This window comes from Papio anubis, chromosome 1 (genome assembly GCF_008728515.1).
Source record: "Papio anubis isolate 15944 chromosome 1, Panubis1.0, whole genome shotgun sequence".
Taxonomy (NCBI): Eukaryota; Metazoa; Chordata; class Mammalia; order Primates; family Cercopithecidae; genus Papio; species Papio anubis.
This window is the reverse complement of record NC_044976.1, coordinates 167,739,079-167,758,267: the sequence shown is the minus strand read 5'-3', so window position 1 is coordinate 167,758,267 and position 19,189 is coordinate 167,739,079. Positions and strand designations below refer to the sequence as shown.

Genomic DNA, 19,189 nt, shown 5'->3' with positions numbered 1-19,189 from the left:
TTCTTTCATAATTTGGTAGCTTTTATTTATTTCTCTTCCTTTTTTCCTCTAGCTAGGCCTAAGGACTACATTTTTAGGACCACTGGTCAAAATTATTCTCTTCAAATTTACGGGAGAGTAAAAAACACACATAGGACTCGTTTAATATGCTAATCCCATAGCATTTCCCCTGTACAGTCTCTTTTATTAAGTTTGGGTTATCCCACCAGTTTATATTTTTTTCCAAACACTACATGTGATTCTTATGATGAAATAAGATTTTAGGAACATGTCTAAATACCTGGATGGAGAAGAGGAGAATAATGAAATAATTCACCCTATTTATTACAACTTCATATACCTGAAGCCACCGAAGCACAGATGATAACACTTTTACGGTGCTGTCATCTTTACAAATTGGACCATCCTCATGTATCTCATAGGCTTGCATTTCTGTCATAGTAGGGCTGTGGATTATTATTTGAAATGTGCGGATAAAAATTACTTAGGAATTCAGTCCTTGAACACTGAGCAATCAAAACAACGGCTGTAACTATTACTCATCTTTGAAGACAGAAGGTTCATGTTTTGGAAAAGGATGATTAACTTTGATGTTTTTAATTAGAACTGTCTTTAGTCAATAAATTGGGATTTTTATCAAGAGGACATTTCTTAGTGCGTTTTTATTATAAGATACTCTTTAAGCATTACCTATAATTGTTTAAATTATTTTCAGATTTCACACATCTTTCTATATCAATTCAACACCTTTAAAAATATTCTAATGCCATGCATCTGCATAGTCTAATTCATAAATATCAAGATTCTTATGTATTATTTTGCTTATGATGAACAATGATCATTTTGAAAATAATTCAAAGTTCAAAAGTAAAACCCTACCTACATATTATGTAACGTGAAAGCATATTTTATTTCTTCTTGATATGTGAGAACTGAATGCCAATTGAGGAAGAAATTACTGCCCCAAAACTCTTACAAAATGCCATAAGGTAGACGATTTAAAATTGATATTAGAAGACTTACGGATCACGAACTGAAAGGAATAATGTACAGTGTCACTAAATATTTCCTCTATCAAAAAGCTCAAAATATATATTATTTATATTTCCTCTTAGAGAAACCGCTGAACTTCATGATTCTAACAGCTACTGTGTAATTCTTGTAATTTTTGTCATTCCTAAATTTCATAATCTGCAGCGCCTAAGGCAATATCAAAGTGGACAAATGGCAAATCTAATTGGATATGACTCTAATACAATGTTGCACAAGGTAAACTGAGTGTATTTTCTGTGTAAATGTAATATTTCCACAGCTCCTACAAGAATAAGTAGGCCCCAATATGATATAATACAATTTTTCTATGAAACAAGTGTTAGTTTCTGAAGGAACTTTTTCATAATTCCCAGGAATGTCATTAGAGTCAGCAAACAATTTCAAATATGGGTGAATATCCATTTCAAGTAAAATAGCAGAATTGCAAAATTAGAGAAAAAAATCTGAAAAGCCCATAAATTCAACAATATAACCTAGAGCAGTTTAAATACAAGAGATTTTATATACATGTGAATGTTTCAGACATAGTAGAGGCTTATTTACTGATATTTTAAAACCAATAGAAACATGGCAAAACTGCTTACATGTCAAATTAATTCATCTGAGAATGTGACTTCTAATAAATTAGAACAAAATAATGAATAAAAATAAAAAGTTAAATATTTGGATGAATAATATTACTAAACACCTAAAACATAACCCTTGATATACTAAATCTTGTTATTTTGATAAATTTTCACTAAAACACAACAGTTTTGTTGTCTACATAAACAGTATATAATGAAAGTCATTCATATCTTTAAGAATGTTTCATTATGACCATTTTGTAGATATGTTAAGAACGTTTCTCTGGACAGAGTATACAAGACTAGTATAGTCTCGGATTAAGTGAGAAAATAAAAGAGTAATTGAATTAAAATTTGTCTTCAGCCATAATGGAGTTTTTAGCACTGAAAACTGGACAAAATATATTAACATATATTAAATTTTTACTCGAACAGAATAGAAGTGCAATGTCTCAAATAGAGAAACTCACAAAGTGATGGCCATGATAACTCTGTTTTCTGCTTATTGACAAACTGCAACACAGAGAGGTGGAACCTGAACACAGAATGATGTTTAGACTAAGCTCGGGAGGCAAAAATCAAAATTACAGGATAGCTATAGATTTGGGGTATTTTTCCTTCACATAAGCAATAATTAGGAAATTTTATACATCATCTATTAATATCCTACACAAATAATATTTTTGGAAATTTACAATGGAAAATTCTGGTATGTAATCTTCTTTCTAGATGGATTGTAATTTCACAGGATGCCCCATTGTTAAGCAGTGGGGCTTCTCTATTGTTCTCTAAGGAGCAATTTCCTCCTCTGTGTATGGAAGTCTGTGTCTGCTTTAAATGCCACTGCATCTTTGGTTATCATAACTGGTAGTCCTCTCCCAAACTCAGATTAATCAAGTTCAAATTATCTCTATTTTTGGATCTCTAAGAACGGGCTACTTGTATTATTATCATGAATTTTCTCCTATTTATTGATTATTCTTCTTCTACTTCTTATTTTTGAACTGATCTGAAACTGGAAATTTGTGAACTTCTGAACATTTTTAATTGCACAATCAGCCACTGTTTACTATGGCTGTCCTAAACCTGCCTTAATTCCAGGGTATATGTCTAATGACACACCCTGTTATTTGTGTAACGTCACAAAAATAGCATATCTAAGTAAAGAATCCCAAGATTTCACAGCTCTTTCGCTTAGCCACTTAATTTATTTATTTATTTTTACTAATACTATATGCCTCATGAATATTTTCCATATAAATTAATCATGGACACCAGATTTAACACAGGCCCTTCTGTTTTCATTTTCTATTACTTGCCTATTTTACCTTTATTTCTCTCATTTTCATTTCGTCTATTTAAGTTTGAGATGGTCATTTTTGAAATAGATTTTACTTACGTGTAATAGATAACGAGGTTGTTGATAGAGAGAATGGCAGTGAATAACCTTGGAAACCACTCAGTCTAGGAAGGAGGTATTCCTGATTGTGGCCATGAGGTATGAATGGAATCAAGAAGTGTCTATTGTCATTACAGAGCTCATCAGAGGTATAAACATGTTACAGATCCACAACTCGACACCCTCAATCGCCCTCTGCATCCTCTTACTTTCCCTCTACAACTGCTTCCTTCCGTCTACTGTCATAGGTCCTCATCGCCCCATTGGAAATCTCGTTTAGTCCTTGAATCTTAAGTATGGCAGTGTTAAAAGTGAAAAACTATGCATTTAGATATTTTTACAAGATAACTCAGAAGAAGGTAAATTTCAGAATGCCTTATAATAATGTAATTATTAAGTCTAGTTATGAAACAGAGATATGAAAAATCAGTACAGCAACTAATAGCAACTGCTATTTAGTCAGAACCTCCTTCATACTAAAGTGCAAGATAGCTTCTACTCAAGGAAACTAGTTCTAAATATTCTGGCAGAAAATTGGAACAATTTTGCTTGAAAGCCTTTTAATATTTTCTCTGTTTTGCATCAGCACTCTGCCCATTAAAGTTCACAATATAATATTCTATAAAGCAAATCTCTATTTTGAGTTTTCCTCAACATTTCTAATTTTATTTTTAAGTCTATACCTATTCTGCTCCTGTTTTTCTTACTAAAACACATAGAACTGTACAAAGAGTTAGGGGCAAGAGTAAAATTATTTGGATCATCTCTGTGTTTCAGCCAATATTATTGTCTGTTGTTGGTAAAAGATGTAGGATGTGGGTTGACATATGTTGGGATAGACCACAGGACTAATACATACTATTAAATAGAATAGGCTTAGCTAGAAACAGCCCTCAGAATTTGTTGGTCAAGGCACAATCAGTGATCCATAGTTTGGATGCTGAAGGATTACAGAATATGACCAAAACATTAAAATAGGCCATCCATGAAGGGGAAATACAAACAGAAGTGCTAACAAGCATGGATCAGAAACCTGAGCACCGCCATGAAGCTCTTCTGATGGAGTAGCCTCTGAATGAAGAAACAAAAGGGAACTTAAAAAGAAAGAAAATGAAAAGGATGCAATTCCTCCCACATTCTTTGGTTCATATGGTCTCTTTTCAGCCCTCTAGCTAGAAGGAGGAGGCTTTGTTTTAAAGTATTTGCTGTGTTCGCCCCGATGCAGTTCTGAGACTTGGCACCCCCTTTATGTCAAAGTAGTAAGATGAAAGTGAGAAAAAGAGTTGTGAAACTCAAAACTTTATGAGTCATTATTTTATATTTCACTTTCTTCCATGATCTGCCTGTTGTTAACTTTTCATAGTCCTCTGGTAGATGCTCTTCATGTTATGTTCTGATATTTTAGTTGTAATAACTGTAAGAAACAGGCTCTAGGGATCTTTCTCCTGGCAAGGCTGCCAATCCCAAGATGAATGTACCAAATACAATAGCGTCTGCATAGACCAGCAATATAAATAAGAACATAAATGCATTTTGGTTTAATGACTTGGGAAAAACTAAATGGAAAAAAATAAAACTAAATTTTGAAAGCATGCCTTATATAAATATGAACTCCAAATGAAATAAGACCTAATTGTGATTTACAAATCTGAAAATAGAATGAATAATAAGGGTGATATCATTGTGTTATAGGGTAGGAAAGTATTTATATATATATCCCAAAAGTATAAGCCCTAAACTGACAACCAAAATAAATAAATACATAGGAGTATAAAATTAGGAATTTTTAAAAAACAAAACAAAGCACATTATGGACAGAAATATCAGAAAGTAACACTTTGATAAAATACTCTTATTGTGTAAAACTGAAAATGAATTAGAATATACGAGGGACTCCTGAAAAGTAACTAGAAAAATACTGGAACCACAATAGACAGCCAAATAATATAATAGACAAGTTTTAGAAGAGAAACCCCAGAATGCTAAAAATCACATCAAGAGATGGTGAAATTCATTTATAATCAGAGCAAAGCAGAGTAAAATAATAATAGATATTAGTTATGCTTACTAGACTAGCAAAGATTAAAAATGTGATGAATTAAGTAGTAGAAATCTTCATGCACTGATGGAGCAGCTCTCCTGGAAAGTAACCTGGCAGTATTTATTTAAATTAAGAATATGCATGATTTATTTCTTTACTCAGTATGTATTTCAAAGTAATTCTAACACTGGTCCACAAAAGGACCCATTAAAGGGTATTCTATATAGCATTCTTCGTGACATTGGAAGTTGCAGTTAATCAATCCACTTTTAGAAGAGTATATGAGGTATACACAGAATATATGAAAAATGACTTATGAGGTGGTGGGAAGAAACATATGCAATGTATTCCTATAACATGATTGAAACATAGAAATATATTTGAGAAAAAATAAGATATATGTTTTACACATACATCTAAATATATATCATATATATAAAAAACCATATACACAAATTTGAAATTTAACACATTTCCAAATAACACACACAAATATACAGTAATATATTCAACATGTTAGAATTATTGCCATTGCACTCATGAGGAGCATGGGAAGGGAAGTGACACAGAATAAATAAATACATCCAGGATTATCTTAATAACATAAGCTGCACATCATTTTATGGTTTTTCTTGCATTCTGAAACATAATTAGCTCAACCTTCAATACTGAAGATTTATAAATGCACAACGGCAACAACAAACACAATTGTCATATGAATGTATAGTATTTTGGAGGAGAGAGGATAACAATAGTTGTTTACTTGACTTAGGGAATTCCTATTAATCTTTCCTAGAGCATCTCTGATTTGTGTTTTGAATAAAAGAAAAAAAATCATCATTGATGTGAGAGAAAATTTTCCAAAAAGAAATATCTGAATGAATGATACAGTAGCTTCATTTCTTTGTTTGTAGCCTCTCCATATTTCAACATAAATTGATGCTGGTATAATGCTGGTTGGACCAGGTAAATAGGAAATAGCAACAATTCTAGATGTATTGCTAAGTCATTTGTTTGAATGAAGGTAGGAAATAAATCGAACAAAGGTTCAGAGACTTGCCACCATAGTAAGCTTTCTGTAGATCCAGTGGTGAGGGGCTTGTGGAGATACATTTCCTGTGTGAGGAAGGAATTATTTTTCTCTTTTCTTCTTGCCTTTCTGTGGGCTAGTGAATATTTGGTGGGGGTCAGTCTTGGTTTATTAACAGTATTTTTGATTGTATCTGTTTGTATACTTCCCATCACAGTTGCTTTGAATATTATTCACATGTGATTTGTAACATTCTATCAGTAACATTTACCATGTCAAGTGAAATATGGATACTTAATTTCTATTTAGGTACCTTTATTTTTCCTGCTCTTAAGTATCACTGTCTCAGATAGTGTTAAAAATCTTTGTTTCAATCATCAAATATAATTATAAAACTAATGAGGAAAATATAGTGTGTTATATGCATTCATATTTCTAAACTTTCTATAATCTTTTTTCTTTCCTTGATGTTCTAAGTTAACTTTTGTATCATATCATTCCTGAATGAAGAGCATTCTTTAGCCAGTCTGTAAAATTAGGACTCCCAGGGACAAATTATTTTAGCTTTCCTTAACCACAGAATGTAATTGCCACCTATGGTAAGCCCATGGCCAATATGAAACTCAACAGTGAAAAACTAAAAGCTTCTTCTAACATCAAAAAACAAAACCAGAATGCCCACTTTCTCTACTTCTTCAATCAGGTACTGGAAGTCCTAGCGAGAGCAATTTGGCAAGAAAAAGAAATAAGAGGCATCCAAATTGGAAAGAAAGAAACAAAATTATCTATTTGCAGATGACACAAACACATAGTAAAAATCCTGAAAACTCCTCAAAAAACTTAGAATAAACAAATTTAGTCAATTTTCAGGATGCAAAATCAACATACAAAGTCAGTTGTATTTTTGTATGCTAACAATAAAGTATCAGAAAATGAGATGTTAAAAATTCCATTTACAATAGCATCAAAAAGAATAATATACTTAGGAATAAACTTAACCAAGGAGAAGAAAGACTTGTTCACTTGTTTACATTTTATCACTTCTATTTTTCTATTAAGGTTTTCTATTTTTTTCATTTATTTCAAGAAAACATGCAATTGAATTTTGAAGCATTTTTATGATGACTGCTTTAAAGTTGTGGTCAGATAATTCCAACATCTGATTGTCTTCTTGTGTTAGTTGATTTCCTTTTCTCGTTTAAACTGTAATGTTTTTGATTACTAGATATAATAAGTGATTGTTTATTGTACCCTAGACGTGTTTTTCATTATGTTAAGAGACTCTGGATCTTATTTAAATATTTTATTTTGGGGAGAAGTCACATCTTTTAGGTTAGTATGTAGGTATTGGCCTGCTTTGCTGTGATGTATTTCCAATGGCAGATTTATTTTTACTATTTGCAATGTTATTTTGGTCTACTTGGTTTATCTGGTGCTGCTGATGCTCTTGCTGGTATTGCTGATATTGCCTGGGAAGGTAGAATGCATTTCCCCTGATAAGGATGCTTGGTGACTCTGGGTAGGGAGCGATGTGGAGAGGTCCCATTATCAGTGCCCTCCGACTTCACTATGTCCCTGGGCATGTGAAGAGGCTCTCGTGCCCTTGGGAAAAAAAAGAGGTTGTCTGGATCATGCTGTTAGTTGCTGTTGGGTCTCTTTTGCCTATTCCACCAACCTGTTAGGTATTTCTGGGAGTGTGAGGAGTTTCTCGAGCACATAGGGTGAATAAGCTTCCTGGACCAGGCCATATGTTGTAACTGGATCTCTTTTTCTAGTTCCAAAAGACCTCTCAGTATTTTTGAATGAGGGAGGAGAGTCTTGGAACATAAGGATGAATAAACCCACACCCACAGTTATAGAAAATCTAATGAAGGCTAAATAAAAAGCGTGAAGAAAAGTATACCTAGTCTCATAAAAATAACTTCCTCAAAATCAAGGAGAAAATTTTAAAATGGGAAAAACTGGCTCTATTAGTTTTCCAGGGTTGCATTAATGAAGTACCACAGACTGGGTGGCTTAAACAATAGAAACTAATTTTTTCATAATTCTGAAAAATAAAAGTCTGAGGTCAAGGTGTCAGCAGAGGTGATTTCATTCTGAGGCCCTTTTCCTTGGCCTATAGATGGCCATCTTCTCTCTGTCCTCACATGGCCCCGTCTGTGTATTTCTGCTCCCAAATTTCTTCTTATGAGGATATCAGTCATACTGGATTAGAACCCACCTTGATGACCTCATTTAACCTTAATTAGTTGTTTAAAGATACTCCCTCCAAATACAGTCACCTTTTTAGATACTGGGAACTAGGATATCAACATATGAAATTTTAAGACACAATTCAGCATATACACAAGGAGAACACAAACCAAAGGCAAAAGACATGTTATACAGAAAGGGACAAAAGGCAGAGGGAGATATCACTTGTCAGAAACAAAGCAAGCAAGGATGCAGGGGAGAAGCACCCTTAAAAAACTGAAAGAAAAAAGACAAAACAAAACCATCACCCTAAAATTCTATGCCCACCAAAAGTATCATTTAAAATGGAAACAACAGAAAAAATTTTTTCAGAAGTAAAATAACTGAAATAATTTATCACCAGGAGATCCACACTAAGAAATGCTAACATCTTTCAGGCTGAAGAAAAATAATGAAAGATATAAGTGTTGACATTTTATATATATTTTATATATATATACACACACATATATATACACACACACACACATAAAATATATATATATAATGAAATAGAGTGAACCAGAATGACATAATAAGATTATGTGTGTGTATATATACACACACACACACACACACACACAAACACACATATGCATATGAGTTTATCATATTATTTAAATCTTTTTAAAAAGTAAATAACTGCAGGCTGAAGAAAATATATTCTTGGATTTATAACAAATAAAAAGAAAATGTATTGCAGTAATAGCAATAGTCACAGGAGACAAATTCCTAGGCAGACAGGACAGGTCCCTGGTGAAACCTGACCTTCAAGCCAAAGACAGCCTGAAGCCTAAAATCCTAACTGCCAGTTCTGGATAGAGTCCATGACTGGAATAAGAACTTCCATTCCTGCCTTACCCTCTCTTTCTCGATTTGTTCCTTCTGGATGATGCCAATCAACATGCATTTCCCCATTGTAAGCTCATAAAAACCCTGGACTCAGCCACACAGACTGCTACACACTTTTGTGTCCCCTCTCACAACTGAGAGTGTTCCTTCTGTTGCTCGATAAAATTCTTCTATGCCTTACTCACTCTCTGGTATCCGCACACCTTTTTCCTCTTGGTTGTGGGACACAAACCTGAAACCTGCTGAACTGCGTGCAGTGGTAATAAAAGAGAGCTGTAACATGCTCCTGTCCACCAGCCTATGGGAGAAAGAGAGCTGTAACATGTTCCCGTTCACTGGACTATGGGAGAAGAGAGCTGTAGCATGTTTCTGCTCACTGAGCTATGGAAGTGAAGAACTGTGACATCTCTTGGGTGCTCAGACCTCAGGACTCCCCAAGCAAAAGTTGGAACATTCCTTGGGGCTTTGCAATTGCTGGCATCTCCAAGTTTTCAGGCACCACCAGGTTCCTCTTGTCTAGACACCAGTGCCCAATGCAGAAGCTGCTTGTAGCATGCCTGGTCCAGCTGTGGGCTGAGTACAGAGCCACTGTAGGTGCAAGATCTGAGCAAGTGCAAGATCAGTTCAGCCTGCTTGGCTGAGCAGGCAGAGCAAACCCAGCCACAGAGATTTCCAGCTGGTGAAGCACCACCAAAGAAATCCTGTAACAATAACATAAAAGTAGACAGGAGGAGAAATGGAAATATGAGTTTGTTTACTATATGTAAATATAGACCTACCATATGATCCAGATATTTCACCTCTAGGTATTTATCCAAGATAAACAAAAACATATGTTATACAAAAATTTGTACATGGACATGTATGTTCATATCATCTTTATTTGTAGTAGGATAAAATAATACCTAGAAACAACCCAAATGTCCAACAAAATATGAATGAATATAGCAATACAATGGAATACTACTCAACAATAAAAAATAATTAACTATGGATTTATAACATGCCACAGATGAATCTCAATGTTTCAAAATAGTTAAGGGAGTGAAAGGATTGAGACACAGTCATACTCTCTAATTGCAGTCATATAAAATTCTGGAAAATGTAAATCAATATATAGTGAAGAAAAACTGATAGTGGTTGGAAAAAGGGAGGGGTAAAGGCTGAAAGGAGGAACTAAATAGGCAAGATAAAACTTCCACGGGCAATGGATATATTTGGCAACGTATAATAGTTTGATGGATATATGCCAAAAGGCATAAAATCCAGCACTTTAAATAAGTGGAGTTCATAAAAACATAGTAGTTTTCTTTAAAAGAAAACGGAGCCTTATTTACCCACAATTATCACTTGTACCAAATCAACATATTTAAATATTATTTAAAAAATAATCTCAGTCTCTGATAAGTTTACAAATTCTTAATCACAAACATCTGTGTACAGGTATTTAGATGGATAATGCAGCTGATATGATATATTTATTAAGCCCTGTGAGCAATGTTAACAACAATTATACTCTTCATTTTAATAGAATGTTTATGTTTGATGTTTAAATAATTTCATTATCAAGATGAATAATAGGATTGACTTTGACAACTTTCTTAATCACTGATTTTGACAGGAAGCCAACACTAATTAGAATTTCATTTTTTTTTAAATTTTTAAATTTTTAAATTTTTTTATTTTTATTTTTATTTTTTTTTTTGAGACGGAGTCTCGCTCTGTCGCCCAGGCTGGAGTGCAGTGGCTGGATCTCAGCTCACTGCAAGCTCTGCCTCCCGGGTTCACGCCATTCTCCTGCCTCAGCCTCCCTAGTAGCTGGGACTACAGGTGCCCGCCACCTCACCCGGCTAGTTTTTTGTATTTTTTAGTAGAGACGGGGTTTCACCGGTTTAGCCAGGATGGTCTCGATCTCCTGACCTTGTGATCCGCCCATCTCGGCCTCCCAAAGTGCTGGGATTACAGGCTTGAGCCACCACGCCCGGCCTCATTTTTTTTAAAAAAGAATTCACTGTTTGTAATCAGCCAAACATCCCTCAATTAAATCAGAGTTCTAATATTGCCCAAGTTGTCATTTTAATTACAACATAACATATGTAGAAAATAAGTTTTTATTTTAATTTTAAAACGTGACTTTTAAATGAACTAATTTATAGGTGAATTTTTGGTAGTCTATTGCAATTTCTGCTAGATGTGATAAAGATATAAAATCATTTTTAGCATTTAAATTTCTAAAAATTAAACTTTTCTAACTATGTTTGAAATAAAAACGATTTTCTTCCTATGGGAGTAGGACATTACAATATGCACACCAAAAAACAAAAGTTTTGTTGTGATCCTCTACGTCTGATCCGTGGGTCACAAGTTGACAATGTTTCTAGTTTTCACCCTTCCTCCTGCCAACCTGTAGACCCTAGGGTTCCTAGTTCATTTCAAATGGTTGAGTCTGGGCTTCATTTTTGAAGGAACTACTCATTTCAATCTGTTCTCTTCATCCATGCCAACAGTTAGTTGACATTTCTCTTTTTCATGATGAAACTGAGAATCAGAGTAGCTCCTGTTGGGGGCCTGCGACAATTGTAAATAACCCTTTCTTTCCAGGAGTCCGTTTGTGTGCCATTGGGATTGTATTTCTTATATTCAAAGCTGGGTATTAAGTTGCCTCCCCACCAAAAAATAGTGACTTTCACCTTAGGGTTGGTAGTAAGACTTCTTCTAGTGTTTAAGGAAATACTATGTTGGTTCTGGAAGCTATCCAGATTAGGCAGCATTGGAATTGTCCTTGTTGTTGTCCATGGTGGCATCTAGGCAATCTTTAATGTATCCAGCTGTACCTGTATTAATGCTTTGGCCTTGGTAGAAAATTCAATACAAAAACTACAGTAGAATGCAACCTGACTTTCTAAGGTAGACACTGTTAGTTTTATGGGGTTTATTCAACTGGGAATATGGAGCACAGCATTGAAGTCAAAAATTCATTTGGCTGTTAGGGGGTTCTGTTAATAGTAGCTTTAGTTAAATGCTGCATAGCACAAATTAAACTGATTTAGCCCTAGCCCCTGTCAGTCATATTAATAAGAGTCAAAGTGGCAGGCAGATGGTACACTTGTGAGAAAATTCATCAGTAGTAAAACGGTATAGAAATGAGTGTTGGGTATTAATGGGAGACCATTTTCTATGAGTCTTTTTCATTTGTGCATGACTTTATCATACTGTGTTTTTTGGACCATCTTTTCAGTTATATTTGTATAGTAAACAGCACTGGCAGATACAGTGGCTCATTCCAGGGTGGAGGATGCATGGATTTCCTGAGAAGTTTAATAAAGATATGTCATTCTAAGGCAAAGATTGCAAGAACCCTGATTTGAAAGATTGGTGGTTTTTCATACTGTGCCCTGAGTAATAACGTTCCTTATAAGTGACCTAGGAATCTCATGTTCTGTGCCAGAATTATGAAACTTTGTCAGGGTAACTATTTATTTTGCAAGCAGGGTAAACATTTCAGACATTTCACATTTCTTAGCAACCTGCCCACAGTCTGTAATCAAAGCATTAATTCCTGAGGTCAGATTGGTGATTCTTTACACAAGGAAACAAAAGTGACTAGAAAGCAGTCATAGCTACTTGTGCTTAATTTTACATTTGTTGTGTCACACCATGGCAACGCTAACCCCTGGGGATCCAGAGTCTTTTTCGCAAATCCAAAGTTCTTGAAATGTTTGACATTTTCATTTCCTGTGTATACAGCCACTCTAACAAATAGCCGTAAGTCCCCTGGGGGAAGGATGGAGGGAATCATCTCAGTGTTTGTTTACCATAACTTTGTAGATCCTTTTCTCTGGGGACCTAGTCATCTTTTGAGTCAATCAATTTAAGATATGAAAACTCAGATCTGAATTGGCATAAAGCTTCTGACTTTAAATTGAAGTGTCTATCAACTGTACAGTCTTTTCCTTTATATAGATTAAGCAAACCCTTTGTTAATTTCTTCTCTATCTTGTCTCTATGGAAGCCATATTACATTTACCATCCCTGGGTATCTCTAAAGGTTAGTCACCTGCCTGTAACTAAGATCTTGCTATTCATTGCAAAAGTTGCAGACAGCTTGCTTCTAATGGTTAAGTACTATCATTATTGCCTCCTTTATGTCATGCCCTTTGCTATCTGGATGGTCACTTCTGTAATAGTGTCTCCTTCCAAGTGCCTGCAGACAACATCCTCCACTTCTCAGTACCTTTCTCACCTGGGTGTCTCCTGCCAACTATGATTTGTCACTTGGTAGGTTCTTGATGTTACATGGTATCCACTAAAACATGTTCAGTTTTGTAAGTTTTTTTTTTTTTTAATATTTCTTCAACTTGCCACAATAGTTCTATGATTTCTGTTTACTTAGTGGATCATTACTTCCTCTAAGCTTCACAGGGATTTGCTAGCAGCATAATGATGCTATCTTCTGGCATCCTTATCAGGATGTTTATTTTCTTATCATAGGAGATCGCTTCCATGTGGATAAAATTCACCAAATTTTATGTTCTGCCCCTCTTGTTCTAGCTTTTACGAGATCTATTCTCTCCCAGCTCCTACAAGTGCATGTGGCTTAGTCCTACAGATCTTTAATGATATAGTACCATTCCTCCTTCAGGTAGCATAGCAATTTATTTATGAAGTTAGGTTATGAACAAACCTATTTGTTGATCTTCTGGCCAGGAGGGGGAACAGGGACTTATGCTGGGGGAGGCATGTTGTCTTGAGAGGCAGAGGAGTGGGCTGCTTCTGAAGATCCTGTGAGAGAAACAAGTCTAGGTTTTCAAGATTTTCAAGTGCATCTACCCCACTTTCTCAAGTTCATGTCTCAGGATCCCAGTCCTTCCAAATCAAAACCCTTACAATGGCATAAGCAGACTTGCTGTGTTTGAAAGTTTAATCTTATCTTTTGCTCCATTGCTCTGAGGGTAGATTGTGATAGAATGTGCAGATTTTATGCTAATGTGGAATTAAAGAGATACACTTTAAAATAGGGGCAGGAGATACAAGTCAGGGTCTCTTCACACACTAATAGGAACTGTGGGAGATGGAGTTTGAGCTTAGGCTTCTGAGGGAAGTGCCTGGTAATTAGATTCCAAGATGAATAGGGTTATAGCAAATGAATTTGGCTCATCTCCAGATATTGTAGATGTAAAATTTAAGCAGGTGGGAGCAGAGGTTATTTAGATTTTATTAGTAATTTGAGGAAGAGGTAAATACTTCAGTGTCACTAATAGAGGCCAAATTGTCAGATACTGGGCTACTCATTCTAGTAATTTGTTCCAAAATAAAGAGAAACAGTGAGATACAATTAGAGCACCAGCCAGTTTCCAAACATTGGACCAGCGGGAACAAACCAGGAGCTCTTCTCTTTCTTTGTGGCTCCATTCCTCTTTTCTTCCCTTACTGTCTGCAGATCTTTTTTTTCTCTTTCTTTCTCCTTTTTCTCTTTTAGCTTCTTTGTTTCTGCAGTATGCTTTGATGGATAAAACATTTAGTTCACAGGATATATAGGAATGAAAAAGGATTGCTATATTACATAGAAATTATGAATGATTAATATTGGTCAGGTGAGGAATTAAAAACCATTATCTCTAATTCCTACAGAACTTCAATTTAGAAAATTGAATTTTTGTTGTTGTTGTTTCCAGATGGTATCTCATTGGTCTGGGGAGAAGAATAGATTAGGCAGCAAGTGCCTAGCTGAACACCTGTGGAAAACTGATGTAGGGCAAAAGTAGAACCAAGGCTAATAATCATTCACTTACTAACATGGAAAAATCTGCTCCACATCAAGGAGAACGATGGCTATGAGTATTTTTGCTGAAACATATTATCGTAGAAGAAAGTGGATATGGACAATAGAAGAAGATATATGTGAGAGAATGCCAGAGACTCTAAAGGGACAATAATTTAATTTATTGTTTCCTGATTAACATATTTAAGATAATTCAATGGAATTAATTCCTTATTTGATCAAGAGGAGGATGTGAATAACAGTGCTTTAAGATGAAAGAGATGTATGTTTAAACAATATTAGCAATTAAACAAAATGTTCATATTAAAACCAATAGAGTTAGAAGTATATTTCCTTTATTCTTTTATTGACTTTCCCTCAGGAATAAAGTAAGAACCATAAAGTCAGTAATTGCATGAACATTTCTATTTAATATTATAGGGGCTGTTGAATTCTCAGCAACTGGATTACCTTTCTGAAACTTGGAGAATAATATGGATGTAAAGATGATTGTTTTTTTCCTTATTGAGTATACACAAACTAACAATGTATTACTAATCTAGATGACTATTTTCATAAAGCAATTTCCTTTAAACTTTTTTTGTAGTCAAAGCATTTCCCAATAATAGGTTCTTAGAATCTGATACAAATTTAGAAAAAGATTGTATGACATTTTAGAAAAATAATAAACTTTCAGAAAGAAGTCAGAATCAATTATTTTCTTTGGGAAGATAGTATCTTATTACAGAAGGAAATGAAAATTTTGTAAATTTCACATTATGGAAACATAGAAACTGATTCAAAAAGGATGTGTGTCATGCACTATTACCAATAATAAGTCTCTGGTGAACGCCTGTATATGGAACCTACTCTTGCTGACAGAATTACTAATATACGAACCTCTCTCTAGAGGGAATTAATGTAGAGTTCTATAGAAGCAATATCTGCTCCGTGTCAAGAGCAGGGTGCCAGTGTGCCTGGATCACAGCCATCCAGAAGGACAGCAGATTATGGCCAGAATATGTATGGCATTTTGGAACACAGTAAAGATTTCTGATTTTACATGAAGTGTAAAGATTGCAGACATTGAAGAGTCACCACCAATCTGCATTTTGAAATGATTACTTAGATGGTTGTATTTATAATAGATTGTAGGGGAAAGACACTGTAAAATGTAAAAAGGGAGACCAATATGGTGGCTACTACATAGTCAGAAAAGTGACAATGGTGGCTTGGATTAAGATAGGAACAGTGGAATTGTTGACAAGTGATTAGACCTGGCCTATACTCTAAAGGTAGATGACTGGATATTCTGTTGCATTATAAAAAAGAGCAGTTAGGATGCTTCCAAGATCTTTATCCTGAGCAATTGTGTGATTAAGATAAACAAATAATGAAATAAAGAATTTGGGGATGGTGCATGATGGGGTTGGGATATCAAGATTTCCGTTTTGGACATGAATACTTAGTGAAAAGATATATGAGCCTATAGCTTGGGGAAATACTAGAATGAGATAAAAATTTGAATTCAGCAAGATATATGTGACATTAGAAGTAATAGGATTATACCAATGATGGAAGCATTATCAATTCCAGGCAAATCACAGTATTAGAGCATAGTAGTGATGAGAATAATTTGTGGGACTGAGTTTTAAAGCACTCTACCATGAAAGGTTGGTCTGGAAGAGGAGAGGATCCAGCAGAAATCACAGGAGGAAGCCACAGGAACCCAACACAAACCCCACAACTCTCTATTGTACAGTAGAGAATAGAAACTATTTTAGAATGTCATTGTATAGACACTATTGAATAGTGTCTTTACCTTCACATGTTTATTATAATGTTCATTATATATTTATTCAGCTGTTCACATTCTTAATATGTACATTAAAATATAAATTATTTGATTGTAGGGAGCATGTCTCTTTAGCTCACCACTTTATAGGGTCTCATTCCTATTTCAGTGTTCAGCATACCTAGGTACTAAAAAATAATTGTCCCCCTTTTCCGCAACGGGTTTGCTGCCAGAGCAGAGGTGTCATGAACACTACCCTTAAAAGCCAAAATGGGAAAGGAAAAGACTCATATCAACATTGTTGTCACTGGACATATAGATTTGGGCAAGTTTACCACTACTGGCCATCTGATTTACAAATGCGGTGGCATCAACAAAAGAATCATTGAAACATTTGAGAAGGAGGTTGCTGAGATGGGAAACGGCTCCTTCAAGTATGCCTGGGTCTTGGATAAACTGAAAGCTGAGTGTGAACGTGGTATCACCATTGATATCTCCTTGTAGAAATTTGAGACCAGTAAGTGCTACATGACTACGATTGATGCCCCAGGACACAAAGACTTCATCAAAAACATGATTACAGGGACATCTCAGGCTATCTCTGCTGTCCTGATTGTTGCTGCTGGTATTGGTGAATTTGAAGCTGGCATCTCCAGGAATGGGCAGACCTGAGAGCATGCCCTTCTGGCTTACACACTGGGGGTGAAACAACTAATTGTTGGTGTTAACAAAACTGATTCCACTGAGCCACCCTACAGCTAGAAGAGATATGAGGCAATGAATTCAGCACCTACATTAAGAAAATTGGCTACAACCCCAACACAATAGCATTTCTGCCAATTTCTGGTTGGAATGGGGACAACATGTTGGAGCCAACTGCTAGCATACCTTGGTTTAAGGGATGGAAGGTCACCCATAAGGATGGCAATGTCAGTGGAGCCACGTTGCTTGAGGCTCTGGACTGCATCCTACCACCAAATCGTCCAACTAACAAGCCCTTGTTCCTGCCTCCCCAGGATGTCTACAAAATTGGTGGTATTGGTACTGTTCCTGTTGGCCAAGTGGAGACGTGTTCTCAAACCTGGTGTGGTGGTTACCTTTGCTCCAGTCAACATTACAACTGAAGTAAAATCTGTCAAAATATACCACGAAGCTTTGAGTGAAGCTCTTCCTGGGGACAACATGGACTTCAATGTCAACAATGTGTCTGTCAAGGATGTTTGTTGTGGCAGTGTTGCTGGTGACAGCAAAAACGACCCAACAATTGAAGCAGCTGACTTCACTGCTCAGGTGATTATCCTGAACCATCCAGGCCAAATCAGCGCTGGCTGTGCCCCTGTACTGGATAGCCACATGGTTCACATTGCACGCAAGGTTGCTGAGCTGAAGGAAAAGATTGATCGCCGTTCTGGTAAAATGGTGGAAGATGGTCCTAAATTCTCGAAGTTTGGTGATGCTGTCATCATTGATATGGTTCTTGGCAAGCACATTTGTGTTGAGAGTTTCTCAGACTATCCACCTCTGGGTGACTTTGCTGTTCATAATATGAGACAGACAGTTGCTCTTGAGTTTCATCAAAGGAGTGGACAAGAAGGCTGCTGGAGATGGCAAAGTCACCTAGTCTGCCCAGAAGGCTCAGAAGGCTAAATGAGTATTAACCCTAATACCAGCCACCCCGGTTTTAATCAGTGGTGGAAGAATGGTCTCAGGGCTGTTTGTTTGAATTGACCATTTAAGTTTAATAGTAGAAGACTGGTTAATGATAACAATGCATTGTAAAATCTTCAGAAGGAAAGGAAAAAGTTTTGTGGACCACTTTGATTCTCTTTTTTCATGTGGCAGTTTTAAGTTATTAGTTTTTAAAATCGGTTTTTTTTTCTCTCTTTTTTCAAAAATTATACTTTAACTTCTGGGATACATGTGCAGAAAAGTGCAGGTTTGTTCCATAGGTATACACATACTTATATATTTATTTATTTATTTACTTATTTATTTATTTTGAGATGGAGTCTCACTCTGTTGCCCAGGCTGGAGTGCAGTGGTGCAATCTCGGCTCACTGCAACCTCTGCCTCCCGGGTTCACGCCATTCTCCTGCCTCAGCCTCCCGAGTAGCTGGAATTACAGGTGCCTACCACCATGCCGGGCTAATTTTTTGTATTTTTAGTAGAGACGGGGTTTCACCGTGTTATCCAAGATGGTCTCAATCTCCCGCCTTGGCCTCCCACCGTGCTGGGATTACAGGTGTGAACCACTGCGCCCGGCCAGGAATTCACATACTTTTTAATGGAAACAACTTGACCAAAAATCTGTCACAGAATTTTGAGACCCACTAAAAATGTTTAATGAGAAAAAAAAAAATCTAATGGTTAAATAAAATAAATACTTATTAGGGTTTTTCATAAAAATATTTTTAATTTTGTAATTTGAATGTTTTTAATATTTAACTTTTTTTACAATGA

The 19,189-nt window shown here is 35.6% G+C and overlaps 1 pseudogene; it reads left to right on the top strand.

Moving 5' to 3' along the window:
* Window positions 1-15,655: 15,655 nt before the first annotated feature.
* Window positions 15,656-18,623, top strand: LOC101014823 (annotated as a pseudogene).
* Window positions 18,624-19,189: the final 566 nt, after the last annotated feature.